Source organism: Triturus cristatus, chromosome 6 (assembly GCF_964204655.1).
Source record: "Triturus cristatus chromosome 6, aTriCri1.1, whole genome shotgun sequence".
NCBI classification, from domain to species: Eukaryota; Metazoa; Chordata; class Amphibia; order Caudata; family Salamandridae; genus Triturus; species Triturus cristatus.
Window position 1 is genome coordinate 772,573,201 of NC_140589.1, and position 24,089 is coordinate 772,597,289.

The window sequence follows — 24,089 nt, forward strand, 5'->3', positions numbered from 1 at the left end:
CCTCCACAATGTCAGGTCCGAATCAGTGGTTCTCACAGGTAGAGCCCTCATAACACGAGAATTCATTTGATCTACTGAAGTGTCTTCCGTTGCTCCATACGGAATACTCGAGTTTGAAGGAGCTAACTGGATACACCCTCCAACATTCGCTGTTATGCCTCGTGACATTTCTTCAACAGCCAAATGTTGTTGTTGACCTTCATTCCCTGTTTAGCTCAGGTCGCATATGGGAACGATGGGCCCAATCGTGACTGGTACCGTAAGAGCTTATGGTAACTTTGAAGATGCACTGTTAGGGTTACTATGATCTGAGCTCCCTTTCTGCCCTCTTCCTGCTTCTTCTCACCTTCCTGCTAACCTCTTTCCTTAATATCCTTCCAACACCTGTGTCCACTCCTTTTTCTCCTTATCCCTTGCATCCTCCTCCCTCATCAATGCAAGATATAGTCTCTCTGACACGACCATGTCTACCCTCCATCTCTTTATTTTAGCATCCCACTGTGCCTTTTGGTAAGCTCGCATTGTTTTCTTCATTCTTCCCTGATAGCATTCTTCCTGTCTAGCATGAGCTGCATGCATCCATGCATCAACTGCCTCAAACTAGGTAGGCCCAGGTAGGGGTTGCTTGCAAACACCACTCCCCTCAGCTGGTTAAGTATCTCCAACTTGGAAGTGCCATAGCGTGGAACTGCCAATGTCCCCTCTTTCTCAGCGATCTTGTGCCAATTTTGAAGCCAAACAATAATATGAAGTCCAACATGCGTTGCCATATAATGAGCTGGTGTGTCTTCCGGTGTCGCTTCTTCTCCCACCCTTGTAATAATGCCCTCATCCCCTCTAAAAAACAAAAAAAAAGAACCCTAAAACATCGTATGGTTCTTTCTTTTTCCGAAACTCAGCACTCCAGGTACAGTTTGAATCAAATAGTGTGATGATGTCATCTCAAGCACCTCAGATGTAGTGTACAATTTAGATTTTTCACAGCCTGCTGGGCAGAAAATCTGGATTTTATTAAGGACACGGAGGCTAATATTATGCAAATCACCTTTATTGCCTCAGCCCAGCAGCAGCAATTGAAGAATACAGTACTTCAATGAACATTCCAATGTGCTATAAAGTCCCCCATGACCAGCCATCTTTCTTCTTTGTTAGACTGCAAACAAAATAATTTGGCGTGTAGAAATGAAGAGTCTAAATGAAGGCAGTTTTGCAACTCGTGATCCGGAGGGAAAGAATGAAAAAGAATAGATTTCCGTAATATCTCCCAAAACATCAGAAACATCAGGGTGGGATTTATTTCAAAAAGTGAAGGGATAATATTAGCCTCCTTGTCCTTAATTAAATCCAGATTTTCTGCCCAGCAGGCTGTGAAAAATCTAAATTTTATGGCACGACACAGAGGCCATATTATGCAAGTTCAAAGAGCGTTGAGAACATTATCAATCACAATAGAGATTTGTCTGAAGTAACAGTTCTTAAACATACTATCATTTGACCAGTCTGCTGCTTTAAGGATTACCTGCAGCCCTTCTCCTAGAAAAAGGCTTTGGAAGCCAAAGCGCCTCTGAGAGAGTGAGCTCCAAAAATTTCTACACCACTTTCGTACATCACATCCCTCACCCATCTTGCCAAAGTTGGTGAAGAGACTCCCTTATGCGGAGATCTGTGAGAAATTAATAATTGACTTTCATTCAGTCTCAGACTTTTTCAAGCATCTGACCACACAACGGGGTCTATTAGGATGGCGGTTGGAAAATCTCCCCGACTGCCACGCTAGCAGGAAAAGACCGCCCGCAAGGACCGTGGCATAACCGTCAGTCCAATTAGGATGCTCCGCAGTCGAAATCCGACAGTGGCGGTCGAATTCTGGCGATTAACATTGCGGCGGTTGCTGCTGCCAGCAGCACCGCCGCGGTGTGCAAAGGAGCATGTCATGCATGTCACTGCAGTGCATGCCAGGTACTGCACAGTACCTGCTACCTGGTACATGGACAGGCCCAGTGCACCCACACCCCCCCCAACACATTGGAGGCCCGCAATGGGCCCCCGGAGACATTCTCCGCATGCCTTTCCATGGCGGATCCACCGCCGTGGAAAGGCTGGCTACTGCCTGCATCATAATCGTGCCGGCGGTGCTTGGCCCTGATCCGCAACAATTGCAGCGGTCTAGCTCCGCCCACCAGGCAAGTGGGGGGACTGCAACCAGCGGAAAAGTAGCCGGTGGAAAATCACACCGCGGTGGTCACGACCGCGATGCTAATCGGACCGGCGGTTTTCTGGGTTTCGATAGCGGGCGGATGGGCGCCATCCTAATAGACCCCATAGTCTTTCATTCTGAGAAATGAAGGGGTAAAAGATAGAAGACATGGTTTTTGTTCTCTTCTTGATGTAAAAACAAACACCCTCTGGTTGGAAGGCCCTGCTGGAAATATCTAATGCTTTGACATCTGAAGTTCTTCTGAACGATACTAGGTATAGAAGAACAGTAAGTTTATAACACATCCGCTTTAAAGAGAGAGTGAAGTTTTCTCTCCAGGAGGATAGGGCACGTAGTACAAGTGTAACGTCCCATAGGGTGGTATATTTAGCAGTTGGAGGATTTAATAATCTTATACTTCTCATTATCTTTTTAGTTAGTAAATTCTGGCCGACTGAGACACCGTTTACTAAAGAGTGACCTGCAGATCTGTAAACATTCATGGTTCTGCAAGACAGGCATGATGTATACAGTTCTGAAAGATAATTAACAGCATGAACTAAATCAGCTGAAACGGGATCATAACCTCATTGAAAACACCAGCGAACCCATTTGTTCCATACCAGTCGATATGCTTTCCTTGTTCCAGATGCTCATGACTCAGACGAGTCTGAAAGCATCTGATGAAAGCCCTGGGAAGTGCCACTGTCTCCTGAAAGCTTCCATGCCATCAGGACCATAAGACGCTGTTCTATAAGGGGATGGATGTCTCCGTCTGGACCTAGGAGTATCTCCTTGAAGGAACGGATTAAAATTGGGAAGTCTATGCTCATTTGCAGGATGATTGGAAACCAGGCTTGAGATCTCCAAAGGGGAGTTATCACTACTATGCTCTCTCTGTAACGTCGAGCGTGAAGGAGAAGGCGAGGCAGCATTGCAAATGGCGGGAAAGCATAGGGAGCTAAACCCCTCCAATCTTGGAGGAAGGCGTCTACCTTCTGAGCTTGAGGATTCGCTCTCCAATTGAAGTATTCATTCAGTTGAGTGTTCAGCCGGTCTGCAAGTCTGTCTTGAAGGAACCCTGTTGGACTTGGCCCTTTTCGTCAGGTTCACCACTAAACTTTTTGCCTTTCCTATGACCTGGTATTGGTGGTCCAGTGAAGAGTGCGTGTGTGCTCTGAGTGCGTGTGGTGAGATTGGCCTGCCCTCCCATAGGAATGTATGGGGGATATGTGTGTCCATGGTAATTCCTGGTATGAGAGGAGTGCAGGGGCAACTTTAGTATGTATGAACTCGTGAGAATAAATGCTGCGCAATGGTGTGCGCAGATTTATGGTGAGCTGAGGGAGCCCCACGTGTGGCAGCCGTGGTGATGGAGGTGGAGGGAGCCCAAGGCACATTGTCGGTGCCTGACCCCGCCGCACGAGTGGAAGTGCCGCCTCCCAAGTCGAGAAGGAGGATGCCGCACAGACGCCTCAGAGAGAGAGCCGGTGAGTGGGGGCTGTGTTGGGAGCACTCGTAGTGCTCCTCCCTATCCCTTTGCTGTGCTTCACAGCTGCGCCGCAGTTGCGGGCAGCTGCATCAAGGGGGGCGCTTGATTGTTGAAGGGCCCAGAGGGGCCCGTGCTTGCCCGTTCCTTCCTCCATTTTGGGCCATCTTTCTCAGCTGCCCCGCCAGACAGTGGGCAGCTGCAACGATTAGCATACTTTTATTTGAAGTTCCAGAATGGGGCTTAGGGGACAGTTCTTGGCACAGTTGTGGTGCCGGTCTGAGGGCACAGATGTGCCAGGGCCCATTTGCCTTATTCCCAGCTGCACCGCACCAGCACGGGCAGCTGCAACGTTTTGTGCATGTTTCATCCCACATGTGTTCTAAGGGCACCAGGAGTGTCCAGGTCTCATTTTAATATTCACAGCTGCCCAGCAAGTAGTGGGCAGCTGCAGCGTTTAGGTCCTTTATTCCTTGGGGGGAGTTCTGATTGATTTAGGAGTGAGAGGCACACCTTTGCCCCATACTTTCACAGCTGCGCAGCACTTAGTGCCAGCTGCAATGTTTAGGTCTGCGCAATTGCGCACCCCTGACTTCTGCCACATTGGCAGCACGCCCTGACTTTTGGACATAGGGCATTTGAGCCCCTTTGACATGGCCAGTTAGGTTAGGTTAATAGGTTAATAGGGCGCCAGGCCCTAAGGTAATTATGTGGTGCTAGGAAATGTAATTTATATACTATGATTCACGCACCCTGATTTATGCCTCTAAATATGTTTTTATGATTATGAGGTTTTCCACCCTTTGGTATGTTTGAGTTATTCTCTACTGTGGTTTAACCCGTTCCCTGCTCATGACGGAACCACTCCGTCATAAGCCACGGGCGCCGTGTGCTCATGACGGAGTGGTTCCATCATGCTGCGGCCGTTGGCGGCCGCTCCGCCCACGCGGCACTGATTCCCCGCCTATGCGGGCGATCAATGCGAGTGGGCGGAGTCGTGACGGAACCACTCCGTCATGAGCACAGCGCGCCCGTGGCTCATGACGGAGTGGTTCCGTCACAAGCATGGCGGCGCCGCACTGACCCCGAACCCCCCGGAATTCGTGCTGCGGCGAAGGGGTTAAGTACGAGTTATTCCCTACTGCGGTTTAGGTTAGTAAGAGTATTTCCTAATATGAGATATGAGTTATGCTTAGGAGGTTATGGTCTAATATGTTTAGGCTTATGAGGTTGGCTCCGAATATATTTCTCGCCTAATGTGATACTATGCATAATATGATTTATGTTACAGGATGATGCTGAGTATAGTGTTTGCCAGTAATTACTGGTTGTGTTCTATGTTTATTATATGTCTACATTTATTATCTTTACTAAGTGATGATTTTGACAGTAGCCCACGTGGCCCTGTCATGTGTATATAATCTCCTGGAAATATTGCCCAGCACCAGTTGGCACCGTGTATATTGTGTGATTACTAGTCTAATGAGTTTTATGATAATACAAAGGCTATTTTTAACCCCTTCCATGCTCATGACGGAACGGTTCCGTCATGAGCCACGGTTGAGCTGTGCTCATGACGGAACCGTTCCGTCATGAGCCCGCCCGCGCTCGAACCCTTCAGCACCGCGGCGGAATTCGCCCAGCGCTGAAGGGGTTAATATAACCTTGTGTCAAGTTTCTTTTGTGGTGTGCCTAGTATGTTGTTGCTGTGTGTGTTGCGCAAATGCTTTACACATTGCCACCAGGATAAGCCTGACTGCTCGTGCCAAGCTACCAAGGAAGTGAGCAGGGTTATCTTTGGCGTGTAACTCCCTTGCCCTGACTAGAGTGGTGGTCTCTGTCTGGCTTTGGCGCAAGCCTTAGACAACCAGAGATCCCATTTCTAACAGACCCCATATGGATTACATATTCAAGAATATTTGTCTGTCCAGTCTCCAGTTGCCGGAGTCCCTGAAATTCCTGGAGAACCAGTCCGCTACACCGTTGCTCAACCCAGGAATATGTTCCGCTATAACTGATATTCCGTTGTTCAAGCAATATCTCCAGAAACCCATTTGTCAGGTTCGTTAGGCCTTTGGAATGGGGTCCGCCCAGTTTGTTGACATACCGGACTACTGACACGTTGCCCATGCGTAAAATTAGACAGCATTTCACCGACTTCTGGGTGAAGCAGCGAAATGCAAATGAACCTGCCAGAAATTCTAACAAGTTGATATGCAATTTCTTCTCTTGAGCTGTCCATCATCCCCCTGCTGAGGAGTTCCCACATCTCGCTCCCCATCCTTCCAAACTCGCTTCTGGCTCTATTATTAGGTCTGGTTCCTCCCCAAAAATGGTTCTGCCATTCCATGCCTCCGCATTCTTCAACTACCAAATGAGTTCGCTCTTTGAATCCTGGTCTAAAGGGATCATCTGGGACTATGATTGAGCTGATCTTAGAGCCCCTCCTTTTAGTCTCTGTAGTGCTTGATAGTGTAGGGGTCCTGGAAAAATAGCCTGAATTGTGGAGGACAGAAGACCCAAGATCCTTGCTAGGATTCTTAGGGGAAAGGTCTTTTTGGCGAGTATCTTCCTTAGCTCTTTCCTTACTTTTTCCCCTGGTAGTTTCAGTTCTGCTTTTACAGTATCTACCAGGAAGCCCAGAAACTATGTGTGTTGGCTTGGTATTGTACAGGATTTTTTTTGTTTATAACAAAACCTGGGTGTTCTAGTAATTGTATTGGGAGGTCTGTGTGAAAAGAAGCAGACTGCTTTGATTGGGCCATTATAAGAATATCGTCGAGGTATATAATTAGTCTCACTCCCCATTCCCTGAGCCAAGTAGTCACGGGGCGGAGCACTTTGGTGAAGCACCAAGGGGCGGACGATAGTCCAAAAGGGAGACTGCAAAATTGGTATAGGGTTCCCTCCCTTGTGAATTGGAAGGATTTTCTGATGAGGTTCCCAAATCAGAATTGTCAAATACGCGTCTTTCAGGTCTAGTCTCATCAACCAGTCCTCTTTTCTTAAGATGTCCCTTAAAAGGTATATTCCCTCCATCTTTAATTTATGATAGACTACCCAGTGATTTAGGCCCTTTAGGTTTATGATTGGTCTCTGTTCTTTGTTTTTCTTCTCTACTAGGAAGATATTGCAGCGGAAGCCTAATTGTGTGCCCTCTATGATTGCCCCTTTCTTTAATAAGTCCTTTAACTCTTGAGAGACCAGTTTTTTGTCTTTTGTTGAGAAGGAAATTTCTTGTGGGCGTCTTGCTTGGAAAGGGATACCGATGAAGTCTATCTTGTAGCCCTTCACTGTAGTCAAGACCCAAAAGTCTTGAGTTACTAAGTTCCAAATGGCAGCGAATTGGCGTAATCTCCTTCCCACCCTTGGAGGGGTATCTGAAAGGTCGTTCAGGAAGGCTCTTGAGGGAGGTAGTCCACAGCTGGGGAAATGACCCCGCATTCTCCAGACCCTGGTAAAAACTCTGTCATGGAATACTTTTTTAATTTCCTTCTGTGACGTTTGGATGGAGCTAAAGGCAACAACGTATTTTGCAATATCCTTAATGAAATATTCCCAAAAGAGAAGACCTTGGGAGTTAGGACCTCCATAATTTTTTGCTAATTTGATTAGTTTAGGGTTGATCTTCGGCAGGACCCTTTTCTTCTCTCCGTGGAGATGGCAGTATTAACATTGCCTATAAGACATATTGCCCTCTGTACCCATTCTCTAAGTTCTTTAGGATAAATTGAGGTATCCCCTAAGTAGGCTGACTCGGCCATCTTGAATATTTTGGTAAGTGGGCCTATAGTATCGAGAAGGCGGTCTTGGCAGGACTTGAGTCCTTTGTTCATACCTTTTCTGGGGTCTTTAGCATTCTTAGCTATGAAAGCTACCACCTTGGGGCAAGTCCCGGGGTTATAGCCAATCCCAGCGTGGTGTTATGCCAACCAACCTATACCAGTGCAACGCAATCTGACGTCACTCTCACTCCTCACAGCGGAGCACCCTCCTTTACAATTTTTTCTCCGTACATATTCGCTCACACATTTATATTATAATCTGCAAGAATACACACTTTTAGCGAAACCCCGAACAGTGGGGATTCCCCAGAATCACTACAATTTACCCTCTTGGCAGAAAGTCTATGACACGATTCACAATCGTCCCATTCACACAAAGTTCCCTGTCTTAGGTGGAATCGTCAACGACATCTTATGATGAATTCCTCAAGTCTTCAGCAGACAATCACAATGTTGGTGTCTTCTATACCTTAAGTATCCCGGGATCTTGGGCCACTTTGGGACCCGACAACCACATTCACTAATTCTCGCAACAACTCCACAGGACAACATACAATCAACCATCACTGTATTCTAACACACTCCACACATACCCTATTAATACTCACTTCTCCTTTCGCCGCCATCCTCACCGCGCAATGCCAGACTCCGTCCTCTTCGGTTCTCAATAATTAGGGTTCTACATGGGACTTCTTCCTGGGTCAGGGCTCTAGACAATTCTAGATTCGGGTTCTATGTTCTCCCCTCGCTTCATGTGCTAACCATCCAACTCTGCCACCATTTGAAAGAGCCTGGGCCCACCTGTTCAGTTCCAATACAATATCCGTCTTCAGATGTCTTTTTTTTTTTAAAAGCATAAAAGCATATGGGGAGTAAAGTTACAATTCAGTGGAGATATAGTGTAACACAACCGGCTACACAAGAACCCAGATCGACAACCAATTGAAGGTTGGTCAAATTTATTACAAATTAAAGAATAGTTGGATCTACACAAATCTTAGCATAGAGTATAAAAGTACAGGAGAAAAAGAAGAAATCAAAATCTTCTAAAAAGACTCACTCTATGTAGCCTGAAAAGAACAACAAGTTTGAAGACAATTGTGCATGAAATAAGAAAGCAGAAGCTCACGTCCCCCTGCATTGGCACTTCTTCTATTTACAGCATTTAGTTCTAACTTTCCCCCATTCTAACTCTAGAAGTGGTATTCCAACATTAATATATAAGCAAGGTACTTGCAAGAGAGAAGGTGTCAGCTGGTAGGGCCTTCCTAGTTATTCACTCCACCATTTGATGGGTCTGAGGCATGAAGCCACAAATGAGGAAAGGGAAGCAAGCTAGCACTCAGGTGCTTTCTGTTGAGATGGCAAGCAGGAATGGGGTGTCTGTCCCTCTCTACAATGCATCATATACTCAAAGTCATAATCTGCAAATATCCCATGATGCCTTTCTCACACGTACTCTACAATGGAGTCAGCCACAAACTTTTCTATGATGTTGACTCCCTACAAGGCCTTCCCCATGTACACCCCTCTGTGGCAGTTCGTCCTTGGCCGACTCTCCTTCTCCCATGTGAATACACCTGCCTCCACCTTATGTTCCTCAGGCCAGGCTAAATGTAACTCCTTCATTCCGTAACCTTGTCTAATAGAAAAATACCCCTACTCTTTGCTAGCAAACAATGTCCACCTGAAATGCAAACATGAGACATAAAGCATTCTGAAAAAACTCACAAGAGAATTTAAAATTACTTTCAGAAACGGGGACATTTCAAATGTGCCTCAAATCCAGGCCTACGACTTAGACTAAAGTAATAAATTCAACATACATAAATTCAACACACGGTATGTGTTAGGATTTACATAACCCATTAGTATTCAATAGAGAACTACATTAATACATATTTCACATCTACATTATTAACCCACAAAAGCGTTTAACACAATTAATCCATCATTGAGTCACAGTCACTAATGAGGCCCAGAAACAAATTGCATTGGTACATTTTCCAGCACGAGTAATACGCGTAAATTTTGGAGCTCCACATTAGCATGCACTACTTTTCGCAGAAACATGTTACTTGATTCCCATTTCTTCTAGCATCTAATTTTTCTCATAACATTGGATAATGTGTGAGCGCATTCTACGGGTGATTACATTGCACTCCTAACAAGTACCCCACGTATAATATGAATTTACGACTGTGTCAGTTCTAAAATGAAAGATAAAACTAAAACTATGTCACCTAATGGATTCTACTGTGCATAAATATAAAAGTTTGTAAATCAGGTCTTTTTAAGCGGATGTACTTTGCATCCGGGGACTGGATGCTGTCACATTCTGAGGGGCAAACTAATTTAGCTTATTATTAGAACTCTGTGGTGGCCACAATGCTAAAATGGCTACTATAGTAAAATGTGAAAACAAGTGTTTTGCCATGTACCTTTCTGCCAGTGCATCATCAGCTGAACTGCGATTCCTCTGTGACCGCTTTATGCTGTTCTGGGTGTGAAACAACTGATGCAGCGGTGAACTCCTGCAATGGTGCTAATTTCAACATTATTCAGGCCCTTTGGTCAATTAGGAGAGGTGCAGAATGCAGCATGCGTAGAAAGAGGAAAAAATGTGTAGAAATAAAAGTATTTCTCCTAATTGCCCCATGCCTACGCCTCCCCTGGGGAGGCGTAGGAATTTGATGCATTCCCAGGTTTACGATTCCTCGTAAATCTGGGAATGCTTCAGATTCCAGGTGTGTTGTGTGGGAACACCCACAGCAACACCCATGGAACGCCCCTTTCACGCAGTGTTCTGCATGAAAAGAACACTTATTTACAAGACCATGAAAAACTATGTAAAGTGGCTTTGTGTGGCCTTGTAAATATGATGAGGCACATTGCACCACCTTAGCGTAAAACAAAGTGATGCTCTGGCAGCGCGAAAGTGCTGCTAGGGCCTCGTAAATGAGGCCTTGAGACTTTTGTGATGTTACAGTCTAGGCAACAAAATGTAGGCGAGCTAAAGGAAAAATGAATGAGAAGATCACATCTGGAGTGAGATTTGAAGATTTTCACTGCTAACTTACACACAGGTCTTGAAGTGAGGAAATTTCCTGACTCCCCTACAAATGAAAAAGGAAGATCATTCTTACTTACATGAGTGTCAAAGTCCAAACACATACCTATGTCAAGGATCTTTGTATGAGCAGTACCCATGCCACCCCACCTCCTGCTCCTTGCAACGACCTCCTGACAGAGTTATGCAAGTAAGCAGGGCAAAAAGAGATTAAGATATGTAAGACTGGTATGATCTGAATCTTTCCATATCTCACAGGCACATGGTCCCTAAAGTACACCAAGAATTATTAAGATTTTATTTTAACTGCTTTTTGATTTTATTTTATTTGGACCTTGTTAGACCTGGTACCGTTGGCATGGGTCTCCCTTCCATTTTTTGCCTTTGCCTCATGTGTTTTGCTGTGTGTTGGACTCCATTTTTACTGGTCTAGATGCTTTAGGCACCTCACCACTGCTGTTCAGTGCCAAAGTGCAAGTGCTACCTTTTGTAAATTGTGTTATGGATTAGTGTTCCCATGATTGGCTATTTGATTTACTTGTCAGACCCTAGTATAGCACACTGTGTGTGCTCAGGGCCTGTAAATCAAATGCTGGTGGTGGGTTTGCAGAACTGGTTGTGCCACTCACCAAAGCAACCTGCAAAATGTGACTCAGGCCTGCTATTGCAGAGCCTGTGTGCAGTCTGGGACTGCCATGTCGACTTAGCAAGTGCGCACATTTGCCAATCTCTAAACCTTCCCTTTTCTGCATATCAGCCACCCCTAAGGTAGGTCCAAGGTACCCCTGTGGGCAGGGTGCATTGTATGTGAAAGGTAGGACATGCCCTGATGTGCGTGGCATGTCCTGATAGTGAAATACTTCCAATTTCGTTTTTCACCATTGCAAGGCTATCTGTTCCCATAGGACAGAATGGGGAGTTTGTTTATAACATCTTATAAACATAACTGACCCTGGGAAGAAAATTGAAAAGTAAAGTTTAGTATGCCTGAACTCAGAATGTTAAAATGCATCTTTTTATGAGGGTCATTTTTACAGTCTATGTTTGAAAATACCACTTTTAGTAAGTATGCATTTTCTTGCCTAACCATGCAGTGTGCCTCTGCTAGGTTAGTGCATTGCATTTGTGGCTTTTGAATGGCAGGGGCTGGAGAGGGGCAGTGGCTCCAGAAGTCTGAAGAGTCAGGCCTGGGCTGAATAGACCTAGGCTGCATTTAGAGTAGGTGGAGGAGATTACCTTTTACCTGCATGGGCCTTGTCTGTCTTCAACAATGCGGTCTCCACCTGCTGCCAGGAAGCTGCACCAGTGAGGACAGAACTGGTTTTGGCTGGGTACAGACACTCTCTGCCTTCAGAGAACAAAGGATTTTTGTGGATAAAAAGAGGGGCCCAGACCCCAGACTTTTAGATCACTTCTGGGAAATCAAGAGGAACCTTTGCCAAGGAGAAGAGCCGGATAACCTGAGGAGGAATACTGCCCCTGTGCTGGTTGCTGTCTGGGGTTGGCCTGCAGTGGCTGCTTACTGCCAAGGAAAGGAGACAAAGAATTTTGCTGTTTGCTTTATCACCTGCTTGAAGAAAAGATCTCCAAGGGCTTGAAACTGCGCTTGCCTCCTGTTCTGAAGTCTCAGGGACACATAGTCTTCATCCCGTCTGTCTCTCTGCATCTGGAACGGCTGTTTCAGCTGCTACAGAAGGATATTGCAACACTGACGCTGGCAACCGATACTGTAACCTGCACCGACGCTGTGGGCACCGCTTATGGAGAGCACGACACACCACCCCAACTTTCACCGAAGGCCCGGCGCCTGCCGACACAGACTTAGAAGCCATCAATAAGGTCACTGCCTGCCCCAGAGCCGAGGACACCGCTCGTAACATCCAGGACACAACGTCCCAACTCTCATTGCAGGCCCGACTTCACCGATGCGGTGCTTGATCAACGCGTAGCCGATCCTCGACATGGGTGACTTCCGAATCCATCGACATCGCACAGTCGTAAGGAACCGACGCCTTGCCGCCATCCGTTATGTCGCCTACCTGACACAGTAAGGAAGCGACGTCTCACCTCTTCAGCGCTGCAGTAAGGAACAGAGGCATCACCTCCCCTGGGGTTGTAAGGAACCAATGCCGCAGGCGCCAACGAAGCATCACCTCCCGACGCCGTGCACAGTCTTTGCTTTCATCAATTCCAAGGTACTGTTCTTTGTGGGTCTGCTTGACTCCGAGCCCAACGCAGCACACCTCGCGGTCGGCACCATACTTTGGGATTTTTATCTGTCCCGACATCATTGTAACTAAATGTGGAGTTATTTGTTGCTAGAAGCTTGATTTGAGTGAATAACCTATTTGTATGGATATTTTTGATACAGTTTTGTAGATTTTCGTTGTTTGGTCTTGTCTTGGTTTAGATAAAGATTACTTATTTTTCTAAACTGGTGTGGTGTCCATATGTAGTGTTTTCACTGTATTACTGTATGTGTTCACAAATGCCTTACACACTGCCTCTGAGATAAGCCTGTCTGCTCATGCCAAGCTACCAAGGGGGTGAGCAGGGGTTATTTTAGTGGTTTATCCTCCTTACCCTGACTAGAAGCAAGAGTCCCTGTTTGTACAAAGGTACCTACCTCTGCCAACTAGAGACCCCCATTTCTAACAGACCTGAACACTAAACAATGCTCTCGCTAAGATATACAGATCCCGCAAGACATTTATCATACAAATGATGGAACAGTGTGTTATTGGGAAACTTTGTGTTACAAGCAAACAATTAACGTTATGTAGCATTCCTAAAAAGTTTGGGTGCCGATTTGTGAGGTCACGTTGCAATGCAATAATTGCTTTATGCACACTGGGGTAAGTGACCTTGCCTCTAATTTGTCTACAACTGATATACTCACCAGTTGAATTGCCCATATGCCACGAGTATAACAAACTCCTTCTTCATCATGTTTCATGAGGCAGGCGTCTGTGACCCTCTGTGAATGGCTGATAATGATGACATGGAGGGCCACTCATCTCTTGCATTCTGCAGCAAGAATAGAAAGAGGAAAATGCCATCAATAATTGTTTTTGTGCAGGAAGGTGTTCCTTCCTGCACAAAAACAATCATCCCCGCAATGCAGGCACCCTTGCACCATGGCGCAAGGTTGTCTGCGTTGGTGCACAGCTGCTATTTGTGTGCCGGCGTAGTTGAGAAGGAGAGGAATGTGCTGGATCTTGTAGATACGGTGCATTCATGCCTTTTTGTTTTGACGCACGGTACCGCGGCAGGAAGAACTGCTGCATTGCTGTGCATCAAAGGTTTGTAAGTAAGGCCCTCAGAGAGCTTGTTTTCAGTGTGAGTGAGTGTTTGTTGTTTCCCAGATGGCAGAGGTCTTTGATTGATCACAAGTTCCCTGCTTCCTTTTCCACCCTTCCCTCCAAATGTACTTCAAAAAGGAAGCAGGTTGAGGGGCAGCACAGAAGCAAAGCGCCATGCTGCCAAAAGGCCCCCATTGTAACTGCAGAATCAACAGATTCCTCCACCCAGATACAGCAAATCACAGTTTGCACCTGACGTGTTTGTCTTTATATATATATATATATATATATATATATATATATATATATATATATATATATATAGGACCCGTGATCAAGGTGCGGCTGCACCGAAATGCGTCGGGCGTTTGACTTGCTACATGCCATACTAAAATAAAACCTTTTGCGTATATGGAATTGGGCTGGAACTTCCTTTTTTTGTCATCATCGACGAGAAACTTTCTGTGATTGTTGAGGATTCGCGCCCTCGATCCAGCCCGCCGCCATTAGTGGCAGAGAGACCCGCGAATTAGTTTTTAAATATGTACATATATATATATATATGTATATATATAAAATAAAATATATATATGTATAAATATGTATATATAAATATATATATACTTTAGAAGAACAATAATAAAAACGTAATTTCAAAATTCATAGTTTTTTACTAAACTTTACTTATACAAATTATCAGCTAAATTGATTGGAATGTCTTAGAATACTTTCTTACAATTATCCAGAGGTGTAATACCATGGAGTCCCTGGGCTCCCTGGATTGACTTAAGCTCACAGCCAACACCACAGAATCCTCAATTGCTGTACAGCAAGCATCAAACGAGTCAGTTCAACCCAATCTCCACGCTGTTCTCATAGCATGAGAGCAGAATGGGGATTGCACAGTAAGTCAGTGATGCTGTCCTGGTGTCTGCTGGGAAAAGAGGCGAGACACGGAAGGCGGCCAGCAGCTTCAGGTAAGTTTTCCTTTTATGAATTATTATTAAACTCCTCCTACCCGTGCTCCCACTCCCGCCTTCCCCTCACCCCCTCCACATGCCTCACCTCATTCTGCTTGTGGAGTCCGCCACTGTTGTGTATTATACATGTGGTGAGGTCAAACATAGCAGTGTGATTTTTGCACACAGATGGTGACTGCAGCAACATGTTAGGTGCTTGATGCCAGAGCAGCATTTGATGTTGTGGCTGATACCCAATGTCACCCATGATGTAATTATATCTTGCCGGTTCGTTTACTGTTGCTATTCTATTTCATGCTCATGATTTGTAGAACACATGGTTCCCCTACACCAGGCTTCCCAGTGCTGTCAGTTCTAGCTGGAGGGAGGAATAAGAATGGTTAGGGGAAAATATAAGTCTTAAGTTTTTTTCTAAAACTCACAAAGTTGTCCTCTATTCTCAGGCTAATCTGCAAGGAATTCCAGATTTTAGGTGCAAGTTATGTGAAGGAGTGATCTTCATTTCTAGCTGGTTCAGATCTGAGGACAACCAGAAAGTCACGATTGTTAGACCTAAGGGCTCTATTGGTCCGGTGGGATGTGACTAGCTGGTGGAGAACATGTTGGCCCACTTTGTGTTTTGCCCAATGTGGCATACGCAGTGTCTTGAATTGTATTTTGCAACTTACGGGCAGCCAGAGGAGATTTTTAACCACTGCCTATGCTGACTGTGTTTTCAGGATACCTAACAGAATTCGTGCTACAACATTCTGAATAATTTGAAGTTTTTTGATGACCAAGACTGACACAATAGGGAAAGAGGGTTGCCATAGTCGAGGCGAGAAAGAATAAGTCCTTGAATCACAATTCTACGTGATGCCATCAGGAGCCAATTCAGAGTCTTGCTTAAGGCTCTCAAAAGGCAGAAGAAGCAGCCCGACACCTTCTTAACTTAGGAACCCATGGAAAGATGCTTGTCCAGATTGATCCCCCAGCTCTTAACTTCCAGCTTGGGGGATGGATGTTATGCTAGGAAAGGAGGTGAGCTGATTTGGTTCCAGAGTGTTGGTTTGTTCCCAACTACCATGACTTCTGTTTTCCCCCATTTAGCTTTAGGCAGCTGGCTGCAATCCATTTGGACACCTTCTCTAGGCAATTATTAAGTCTCATAGAGGTGTAATCTATAGCAGGAGATAACGAGACAATCAGTTGAGCATCTCCAGCATAAAATGTCAACATAAAGCCAAATGAGGAGATAATCGGATAGAGTGCGGACAAATACATTGAAAAGTGTGGGGCTCAGACAGGATCCCTGTGGTACTCAACAATTCAACTGATGTCTGCACGAAAGGAAAGTCCCCTCACTGACTTGAAAGCTACGCTTCTCCAGGAATGAGGCACGCCATCTTAAGGCATTTCTCATGATGCCTATGTCTTGTAGCAGATGGAGAAGGATGGGATAAAAACGATATCGAAAGCAGCACTTAGATCCAGGAGAATCAGTGCCGCTGAACAACCCTGATCCAGGACCAACTTAAGATCTTCTATAGCCCATGGAAGTGCTGTGTCTGTACTGTAACCAGAACGGAATCATGTCTGAGTGGGATGATGGATGTTGTTGGCTTCCAAATATTCTGTAAGGTGCCTGTTTTTCATTTTCTCTAAGCTTTACCTGACTTCTGAAAGCAACAATATGGGCCTGAAATGTTCACTGTCCAAAGTGAGTTTCTTAAGCTAAGGGTGAATAATAGTGTGTTTCCATTCCACCAGAATGCTGTAATTATTGAGGTAAACATTATAAATATTAATCAAGGTGGAGAGCATCATATCACCCTCTTTCAATCGGATATCTATTGGGGCAGTGTCAAGTGGCGAACCTGACTTGACTGAGCTTACCACTGCAATGACTTCCTCTTTTGACAATTGAGAAAAAGTGGAGGGTTCAGCTTTGAAGTTATTAGTTGGTTGTGGGCCAACCATCTATCTTGTCATTGCAATCTGTTGAACCTAATGAAGCATCATAGAATATCCTCATTTTTCCTAGAAAGTGGTTTACAAGTAATTTACAGCAATCTATAGATGGAGAGGAACCAGCTTTTTGTAAATCCAGTCTTAGAAAGATGTTGTAGCTTCCCGTTGAAGAATTTGAGGATTACTTAATCCTCTCTGGCAGTAATTAATTTCAGCTCTCCTGATGGCAAATTTGATATTTTTTTTAAGAATGCTTGATAGACATGTTTGCATAAGACGTCATAATTGGGTTTCCACTTTCTTTCACATTTTTTTATTGTTGTCTTAGTTCCTGAGACAACCAATTGATTTGATCCCCTCATTGCCTTTTCTTGCTAGTTTTTAGTGGCATAATTTCGCCAGGGGCCTTATTGATCCCATTGGCAAATCCTAAATACATCTTAGAGACCTCTTTTTCCACTGTTCGGCTTGAGATTGACTCATACAAGGTTGTTCAAGGCATTGGAATTTGAAGCCATGGCAAGTTGGACTTTTGTGGACAGTACCAGAGGCCAGCTCCTGGGAAACTATAAGGCAAGCTGTGCAAGTCAAAGTCTTTTTCGCTGGGGGATTCATTTTGGCGCAACCACAAAGCATAATGTTAGTTGAGATTAACAAAGCCAAGCAAATAAATTCCTCTGGCTTTGCCTGGGATTTTTCCATAGTTATGTTATGTTATGTTATGTTACAACAATTTATTATGCGCACTACTACCCGAAGGTGTCTAGGCGCTCACGGTCTCCAAAACTATGTCCAAAAATGTGATAGGAAAACTAATATCTGAAAAGCCATGTTTTGAGTAGTTTCCTGAACTCAAACAGGGACGACGAATTCCTAAGAGGTATTGGAAGGGCATTCCACTCCTTAATAGTGTTGTAACTGAAACTCCTTCCCCCCAATTAGTCTTTTTAATTCTCGGGGTGAGCATAAGGAAAGCATTGGGTGAGCGAAGCGCTCTGTTAGGAGAGTACCAATAAAAAAAAAGGTCCTTCAAAAAACGTGGGCCTTCTCCATGCAGGGCCTTAAAGGCCATGCAAAGAGCTTTAAATTTGATCCTCTGGCCGACTGGTAGCCAGTGCAGTTCCCGATTGCCTGCACTAATAGACTGATATTTAGGGGCATCCAGGACCAGTCTAGCTGCAGCGTTTTGTACTGCCTGCAACCTTCTAAGTAAATTGGATTGTAGATTGATATACAATCCATTACAATAGTCCAATTTAGATAATACAAGAGAGGTCATCACAATGTTTCTAGTATTAATTGGAATGAAAGGCAGGATTTTCCGTAGCATTTTCATAGTGAGAAAAGCGGAGGAAACCACCCTAGAGACTTGATGTTGATTTTATCATCTATAATAACCCCCAGATTCTTGGCCTTAGCCACAGGAGTAGGAGTCATGCCCAATGTGTCTGGCCACCATACTGGTGACCATTGAGGGGAGAGGTTCCCAAATAGCACCACCTCAGTTTTTCCTGAGTTCAGCATGAGGCAGTGCCTGCCCATCCAATTGCTCAGAGAAACCATAGAGTCATGGAGTTTGGTTGAATAGTTGATACCCTTATCCACTGCTGAGATGACCAACTGAGTGTCGTCTGCGTAGGAGGTTGGACATAAGTTAAAACTTCTAATCAGAGAGGCCAATTCAGAAACGTAAATGTTAAAAAGCATGGGGCTCAATGAGGACCCCTGCGGCACTCCACATGGCAGGATGAAGGGTGTTGATTTAAACTTGCCCAGTTGCACAGTTTGTGTTCGGTCCAAAAGAAATGATTTTAAGAGGGAAAGGGCCCTTCCTCCTATCCCGATGGTTTTTAATCATTTGACCAAGGTCGAATGGTCCATGGTGTCAAACACCGCGGACAGGTCAAGGAGGACAAGGGCTGCCGACCCACCGCCGTCTAATGTTTTTTGGATCTCCTCAATGGTTTTTATTAACACTGTCTCTGTGTTGTGTCCCGTTCTAAAACCAAACTGACTCTGATCCAAGATATTGTTTTCAATGATAAAAGTGGAGAGTTCAGTATTTAGTAGTTTCTCAAAAATTTTTGCAGGAACGGGGAGTCTAGCAATAGGAAGGTAGTTAGCAGGATCAGTTATATCCAAATTAACTTTTTTTTAAAGTGGCAGAACACAAGCCTGTTTCCATATTAAAGGAAAGTGACCTTGTGATAGCATCTGATTAAACACGTCAGTTAGCAATGGACTGATAATGTGAGTAATGCTTTTGAGAATTCTGGGGGGACAAGGTTCCTCCGGGGAACATGATTTGGTAGAAGAGAGAAGAGAAGATAGTTGGTAGGAGCAGGCCGGGGAAAAATCTAAGAAAGTCAAATTGCCTGAAAGTGCATGTGGAGCGTTCTTGGTGACTGATCTGTGCGTGGTGAACTAGTTATATATTTGGTCCACCTTAGACTTAAAAAAGTGAGCAAGAGTGTTACAGAAATCTTGGGTCGAGTTGGCAGAGTCGTCCTTGGGTGCTGAGATTAGGTTTTTTATAGTCTTAAAGAGTTCCTTACTGGACGTGCCAGTCCCTTCAATTAGCGTCGTAAAGTACTGACTTTTATCCGCGATTAACTTTTTCTTATAATCGGCCAATGTAGTTCTGTAAAGTTCCTTCTCTGCTAAGTCATAGCTTTTCCTCCATCTTCTTTCCTGCCGTCTGCAGGCTTGCTTATGTAAACGTAAGGCCTCTGAGAACCAAGGGGCCGATGGGACTTTCCTGTTTTTGTTTATGACTAAAGTCGGAACTACCATTGAAAAAATTGAATCTAGCCATGCAGTGTAATCTACGGCTGAGGCTTCTGCTTCCCCGTGCAAAGCTGGTTGACTTTGTGCGAGCTTGGCCTTCATAAACTTTGGTCAATTTTATGCCAAGCTCTGCCGAGAATCTTACTGCTGGCAGTGTTACCAGCATAAGAGCGGGGCAGGTTATAACTAAAACAGACGGCATAGTGATCCGTCCAGGTCAAAGGAAGTAAAGATGTCATAGAGATGGCTGGATTGTTGGTGAAGAGTCAATCCAACGTGTGACCTGCTACATGGGTAGGTTGGTGTATGATCTGCTGTACCCCTAGTCTTAAAGTGGCATCAAGAAGTTCACGTGAGCCTCTCTCCTCTGGAAGATCAAGATGGAAGTTCATATCCCCTAAAATAGTAAAGAATTGCGAATGAAGCCCTAACTGTAATAGTGAGTGGACAGTAGTAAGAAAACTATTTCTGGAGCCGGGAGGACGGTATATTAATAAACCATTAAAAGTCTTTTGGTCACCAATAGAAATTTTAAAATGTAATGCCTCACATTCCGGTGTAGGTATGGATGAGCAAAAGATGAAAAGTTCCTCCTTATGAATAATTGCAAGGCCTTCCCCTTTTTTAAGTTGTCTATCTTGTCTGACAGCTTTATACCCGTGGGGGGCTGCAATATTAAAGTCAGAATCAGATGATTGATCACCCTATGTTTCAGTACCAAACCAGATGTCAAGTTTGTTATCAGTAATAAAATCTGCAATTTCGTACTCATGTTTAATGAGTCATCTGGCGTTAATAAGGGCTAGCTGGAGATCAATAGATTCAGGGGCTAAGATGTTCGATACTTTTTTAGATTTGGGCAAGACCCGGGTGCTCTTAGCGATTTTCATTAGACATTCAGGGCATTGAAAGTCCTCTTCACTGGAAGGTGCTTCACAGGGAAACAACACACACGCCCTACTCCTATATTGGCGGAGGGCGTGAAGATTATCCCCAGAATAGCTTAGAATGTCCCTATCTACAATGAGCGAATCAGGGGTTCTGGCCCTGGGCCCGGGCGAGGCGATGACGGGCGCAGATGGGCTTGCCTTAGACGCGCCTTTGGCGTGCCAGCGGCGCGCCCACTGCGCCTCCTCTCCAGCCTGCCCATAAGTAGGTGCAGCTGAAGACTAGAGCGTCAACCTGGGCGGAAGTGCGGCCCTGCAGGAAATGTAAGCTAACTGGTCTTCCCTCCGCAGCAATCGGTAGAAACCGTGGCGGAAAGGGGAAGCCAGAACCTAACAGGTAAGCAAACGCGCCAAAAGTGCAAGTGCATAAAAAATACAAACAATATTTTTAAAACGGGGGTCACGAGTAAATAAAATATAACACACAATGTAAAATCTGTAATTAGTGATGGTAGCTCTACGCCACAAAGATATAAAAGAGAATAATTCTCCGACTTACAGCAGTTGGAGACCGCAGCGCCTCCTCTCCAGCCTGCCCTTAAGTAGGTGCAGCTGAAGACTAGAGCGTCAACCTGGGCGGAAGTACGGCCCGGCAGGAAATGTAAGCTAACTGGTCTTCCCTCCGCAGCAATCGGTACAAACCGTGGCGGAACGGGGAAGCCATAACCTAACAGGTAAGCAAACGCGCCAAAAGTGCAAGTGCATAAAAAATACAAACAGTATTTTTAAAACGGGGGTCACGAGTAAATAAAATATAACACACAATGTAAAATCTGTAATTAGTGATGGTAGCTCTACGCCACAAAGATATAAAAGAGAATAATTCTCCGACTTACAGCAGTTGGAGACCGCGACCTTGCATTACTTTGCATCAGGGAGGTGCTCCATGTGTGGAGCATGGTCATTCTCATACATCCACCCACGGATTTTGATGCAATCTCATATTTACTAATAAGAGAAAACATGGGATTGCGCCAAAATACTATGACTCCCTGAACCAAGTGTAATGAAGAGAAAGAGGAAAATGTTTTTAAGGATTGTTTTTGTGCAGTAAGGTATAGCTTCATGCACAAAACCAATCCTGCCAGTAATACAGGCCCTTGGCACCATGGTGCAACCGTCCTTGCTTTGGCACCTAGGCAACACAGAGTGCACCAATGCTAGGAGACAGCAGAAATGCATTATATGCCTTTAATGCAACACAGTGCACCAACTTTGCTTGCTGCCCTGCATTGTATGAAATATTAAATGTGCCCCTTATTTTCTCCAAACCTTTCCAACTTTTCTTGCATGCAGCTCCCTACTATGCACATAGTGGTAAAATGTTAACACTTTGTCAAAATTTAGTATAAAACCTAAGCTTGACATCACTGAAACACCCTTGAACTAAGGTGCAAGGGTTTGTGCATGCTGGAGCCAGGTTTTCCCTAAGAATTGTATACCTCCTCCATTTCATCATTTTGAACTAACATGAATAATTGATTAACATTAATAGTATTAATTGTTTGCTGTGTTCAATTAATAAACATTACTAATTAGAAAATACACGAGGGAAACGCATTTGCATGGCTGGATTGATTGAAACTAATTTCGTACGCATATTAATGTCAGATATTTAGAAATTGCATGTTATATGTTGCTTTTCTGATGTGATTTGTGAATCGTGCTTTAAATTGTGAGTATAAACTGCAACGCGTGTTGCTTTTGCTAGATAGATACACACACATAGAGGGGTTAGTGAGGGAATAACATTTTAATAGTCATTTCCATGTATTAATTACGTTTTATGTTTCTTTGCTTAAGTTGACCTTTCTGGAGTGGCCACAAAATGGCTGCCATCCCTATTCTGACGCCCCGACATGACACAGAAGTCACTGAGTGAAGTGCGCCTGCGCTAAAAGATGAGCAACAATAACCTCGTCCTGACCCCAGGCAGACTGTATCTGTGAAGGACATCCTGGGAGGAGTGCCAAGCATCAAACAAAGGACTTTCTTAAACTATGAACTGTTATAATTGATGACACTAAGGACATAACAGGCGTAAGTGAACTTCCTACCTCCCTCCTCTTTATTGTTTTTGTTTTCAGCCCATTACGGTCAGCGTGCATGTTACCCAGCCGCTCGTGGCCGTTTCTCCTTTCTTTCCCTCTCCAGGGTGTGCCATATTGCTCCAACCCCCACCCCGGGATCCCTGAGGCGACGAACGGTCTTGCCTCACAGTAAGAACCTATCTCTACCCTCCTGCATTTCTGTTTCCCAGGAATGACACACGGGCCATGCTTAATTACTTCCCGGCCCACATTTGTTTTAGATTCTCACGTAGCATCTAGACTCCACGTATGTTTCGATATATGGTATTAGTCACGTTATTCAGGTGAAGTCCTGTTTTACTTCCCTGACACCAGTATCTGGCTAATCCTAGGTGCACGGTCAGCACAACTTTTGCACCTGAGGTACTTATTACTGGCACAGCCCCATCCATGCACTATGTTCGAGCCTGTAGCTGTGGCGCTTTATAATGAACTGACCACGCACATTTACAATTCTTTTATGTTTTGTCTTGTGTTTGTATGTCTTTCTTCATTATAGAATAAACTCGTTTCTCTCCACCACGATATTACTTGGCGGATTTTGCACTGTGTATATATATTTTTTCACACAGCAGCCCACGGTAGGGTGAACCTTAGCGCGTTCATACCACCGGGGCTCCCACACTCCCACTCTGGTCCTGATGAAAGCCTGTTGAACACACATGAAGGCAGAAACATGTTGACCGCCATGGAGTGAACCCGGTCTGTTATTTTTTTGACCCTCACTCCTTTTTAGTTTTTTCCAATTAGCAAAATTATTAAATTATCTTTTTGACTTAATTGGGAATTTTAAATTCACTATCACCTCACAAAACCCCGCTCCGCAGTAACCTGGCGTTGCAGCACACTGGGATGGCATTCGGCCATACCCAGTGGAGCCCGATGATGAAGCATGTCACCAACCAGGTTGGTGAGTGAGGGCTTTCATACATAACTTGTATTACCTCCTTAGGTCTGTGTTCCTCCCAATAACATATTGGGCAGGTTCCGAACCTGGAGACCCGTGCCTTTTGGATGATAAGTGCTTTGTTGACACTACACTGACTTCGTTGTTTTGTAGCCTTTCCCTTGAGGGGACTAGTCGTGTTATTACCCTTCCTCTTCTGTTGTTGATTTACACTAAGGACTTAACCCCGCATGGGAATCAACATGCCCTGAATGGACTAGAAACTGTTGCTAATTTATTCACAAATTGAGAAGCTGCATCTAATGCAACATTTAATGTATGGGAATCAGGAAGAATGATCCTGGTTCAACCAATCAGAATTGTTCTAAAACATGTATTGAAACGTTTTTAGATAAAATTTTATTATAAAAGTAGACTAGAGGGAGCAGGACATTACCGCAACCGTTTCCATCCTTTGCACACCATCACTTTACCAGATTGCCGGACGTTATGCTGACGGAGAGGACGGTGACACTGCTGGACAGCTGCTTACCAGAGACTCGGATGGACTGATCTGATGCCCAATTAATTTACAAACTGATTCTT

At 44.6% G+C, this 24,089-nt stretch overlaps 1 protein-coding gene across 10 annotated transcripts in view; it reads right to left on the reverse strand.

Annotated features, from left to right (window-relative positions):
* LOC146817850 (amine sulfotransferase-like) overlaps positions 1-24,089 on the reverse strand; it is a 600,799-nt gene that overhangs the window by 385,703 nt on the left and 191,007 nt on the right. Inside the window, exon 1 of one of the 10 annotated variants that reach the window (XM_085611329.1) lies at positions 8,080-8,272. The exons of the other annotated variants lie outside the window; for them this stretch is intronic. The gene's annotated coding sequence lies outside the window, so the exon portion shown is untranslated. Of the gene's footprint in view, positions 1-8,079; positions 8,273-24,089 lie in introns of those variants that run through there. 10 annotated transcript variants of the gene reach the window in all.